The sequence below is a fragment of the Pinus tabuliformis genome, chromosome 5_2, assembly GCF_031772625.1.
Source record: "Pinus tabuliformis cultivar Carrire ecotype Pingquan chromosome 5_2, CPIR1, whole genome shotgun sequence".
Lineage (NCBI taxonomy): Eukaryota > Viridiplantae > Streptophyta > Pinopsida > Pinales > Pinaceae > Pinus > Pinus tabuliformis.
Window position 1 is genome coordinate 1,045,568,725 of NC_142306.1, and position 3,962 is coordinate 1,045,572,686.

The window sequence follows — 3,962 nt, forward strand, 5'->3', positions numbered from 1 at the left end:
TGCATTTCCTGCAACATGTGCATCATCCCATGATGTTTTCCTATTGCCACACCTATTCTCTTTGTAGACCAGCTGATTTTTAACTTCAAACTGGCAGTCATCATCCATTTTTGAGGCTGAAATAACTTGATTTTGATCATATTTTTCATCTATTCTTACAGCAATGCTCATGACAACCTAATTTCTACAATTATTGAAGAGCCTATATTCCATTGTTTGGTCAAAACAAAAAAACACACAATAGCTGGTTACCGGTGGCATCAGATTCACTCATACTTCCCCAATAACCACCTTATAAGCAACATATTGTTTTCGGGAAAACTAGTGTCTTTTCAATCTACTAGCCCTCTAGGATTGGCAGCTATCCTAGAAACAAACAATCAAAGAAATTTGGGATTTCTTCTATGTATGATAGTGTTGATGTCTCGAAAATCGCTGCAACAACATCGGGGAAAACCACCTGGTCCCGACCTTAAAAACAACTCCTTTTCCGTTTGGTGTGGTGGCTCCGACTGGAAATAATGGGACCAGTTTCCCAATAATTGGTAAATAGGATCAATAAGTGGTTGATTCTCTAATATATAATGATAACAGATTAATGATTTAGTCTAAAAAGTAAAATTATAAACAACTATCCTCTCCCGGGAAATTTCTGCTTTAGTGTAACTTTTGATGATTCTTATCTACAAACAGGCATATAGATGACTCTATTGGTAAACAAAGACATTTATTCATTTGATAATTACTTTGTTCAATTAGTTGAATAAAGTAATCATAAAAACATTATTACACTATTCTTCATATATATCATATTGAAAATGAAATTAACTCAAACAGATTACAGGAAAACACACATAAACACCAGACACAAAATATTGGCAGGAAAAAGCTGAAGCTTCATGCTTCCTCAAGTATTCTCTCTCATTCTCATTCATTAAAATAATTGAATATAGTGTTACAAATAAATAGATGAGAGATAGTGTTCTCAATATAGTGCGTGCTATCTTAGACACTTTTGGTTGAGATAATTTCTCCTTTGGTTGAGATAATTTCTCACCAGACACACACCAATATAGGAGTTACCTAAACTAACTCCTATCTTAGAGGAACAACCCAAGAGTTAGGCACAAATTCCTAACTTGGAATATTTAATTAATTTATTTATTTTTGGATTTATTATTGTTTTATGAGAGAGGCTAACGTTCCTCCCTTCAATGATAAATCCAAAATAAGAACGAGGAACCATCTTCCAAGTTCTCATGTTGATCCTCAAAAACATTGCCTGAAAAAAAACCACCAAATCTGGATGCTGAAGAAACTGCAATATGAAGAGACTGAGTCAGCGGCATGACTGATTGATCTCGGAAGGATGCTTGACAACTCCATCATGTGCCAAGCCGCAAAAGGATCCAACTGTCCTTTGCTTGAAAACAGCATCTGGTGTCCACTGACACAATTTGATGAACGCCCACTGGCGTATTTGCTGATGATGATCACCCACTGGCTGAAGATGTCGAAAAACAACTCAATATTGCTTTTGCTATGATAAAAGCTGCTCACTACTTCTTTGGTTGTCGATCACCCACTGGCGAATTTGCTGATGCTCACTGCTGATGACAAATGCCCACTGGCTGCTTCGCTGATGTTGTCGAGACTTTCAGTCTGACAACCACTTGTCAATTTCATTGACATTTTCCCCCCTTTGTCAGCTGAAAGGAGAGACAATCTTCTCCAAAATATATTTGAACTCCCCCCCTTCAGGTGTAGGAGAGTTTCACTGTTGTACTCCCTTGTTCAACTGCATGAGAGTACCATCATCGGTTCACTGCTGGCTGCACTATGTGTGATTGTAGTCAGTTGTAGAACTGAGACAATCTTTTGACTGTAGATGACGATTCCCAAGGATCGATCCATTCATAATGTATTTTCAATCTGGCTGATTTTTGTTGGTTGCTACATTTTTCTGAGGAATGATTGGGCTTGCCACAATGGCAACAAGGATGGAGATCAAAACACTGATCTTCCATATGACCAGTTCTTTGACAATGAGAACATTTCGGTTGGACATTAACTTCAGGTTGCGTGCAATTCTGTTTGTCTGCAATTTTCTCAGAACCTACTGAGGTGAGTTGTTCAAGAAATCCTGCACTCACAAACTTAATTGGCTTGGAATAATCTGGGATATGTAAGTTGGTGTCATCAGTGACATATCCTAAGCCTCGTCGATTCTTGTTATTTTGAATCTCTTCCCAGGGCTTGATGATGGGTTTGGAAGAAATTTGAATTTGATCATGAACAACTTCGACACTTGAAGTTGTTTGGATGAGTGATTTGGAATCAACATCATTATCTTCATCTGTATGGTTGAATGACTTGGAAGAAGCACTCTTTTGTTGCAGCTCATCTCTTTGTAGTTGCGACTCTAGTTGAAGAAACTCAATGTTTTCATGTGTTTATTGTAGATGCCGTGAAAGATCAACAAGAGTTTCTTTGCTGATGTGCACCATGTCTTCATCACTGGAGATGATCAAACTGTGAAGAATGTGTAACAACTGAATATGTTGCGCCATCTGAACTTGCTCACTTGAAATCAGACTCTCTTGTCATAGATGTCGTGCTTTGAGCTGTTTCACTTGATTTTATTACTTGAATGACAGGCTCGCTTGCTATGGGACTTGAATGGCACGCTCGCTTGATTTGTTGCTTATTGCACTTGCTGGGAACACTTTCTAGAGTTGTAGAACTTCTTGCTTAAACTCTATAATTCATGCTCGCTTGATGACGATCGTGTTTGCATGAATGACTTCACGCTCACTTGAATGAATAGCCACGCTCGCTTGATGTCGATCTCAACTTGCTTGATTGGTGTTAGAGTGGAACTTGCTTGGTTGCTTTGATGGTTGCTGTAATGAACTTCACTCTGGCTCACTTGAAGGTTTGAACCTTGTACAATTTTGACACAAATTGCTTGAATGAATACTCACACTCGCTTGCAGTAGATGTGAACTTGTTTCTTGTTTGCTTTAGAATTAAAATTCATGCATTCACTAGATTCTGCTTAAAGGAAGGGTGTCGAACACTGTCGAAAATGCACCCAAAAAAGCTTACAATGGTTTTAATGACTCACATAAAACAAGGAATTCACTTGTCTTAATTTGACTAAGTTGAAGAGAATTGACGTGCTTGACTTTTGATCAAATCAAAACGTGGGTGTCGGTTTCAACCGAGAATGCACCCTTACAATTCAATGTAATTGGAATTTGATTTACAAGTTCTTAAATTTGTTTGCAAGAATGTTGATGTAGACTTTGCTTTGAAACGTTGAAGTTTACAAATTCATTAACTTGATTGAATTTGATTGTTGAAGTAGAATGTCGATGTTGAAAACTTTGATTATTTGTTGTAGTGACGCAAATGCATGTGCTGAGCTTAATTATCCTTCCTTGCAGCTATTTCGTTACAGGTGTTGTGCTTGCTTGCATTGAACTTTATGTGTGTTAAATGAGATCATTTATGTGTCAAAATTAGACACAAATCATAAGCAACAACATGAATCCATAAAAACACATGCGCCATCAAACACACATAGTGTACCTTAGATCCCCTTATTCAATTTTGGGCGGATCTAGGACACAATCACCACAAAAATGATATGTTTTTATTAATGACTGGAGTACATCATTTTTCAACTTCTGAAGCGATGATAATGCCAAGCTGAAAACCCTTTGAAACAACTCGCTTTCAAAATCTGAATGGATAGTGACACGATCCCTCGCAAAGTAAAACAATACTTTGAATTACAACAACTTTCCCTTATCACTCCAAATACAAAATAAGACACCTATATCTCCACAAAATATTCTTCAAATTTACAAAATGTAATGCACCTTATCCCTCCAAATACAATACAAATGGAAACACTCCTTAGTTCTTCAATTACAAAGAGCCAAAAACCATCCTTT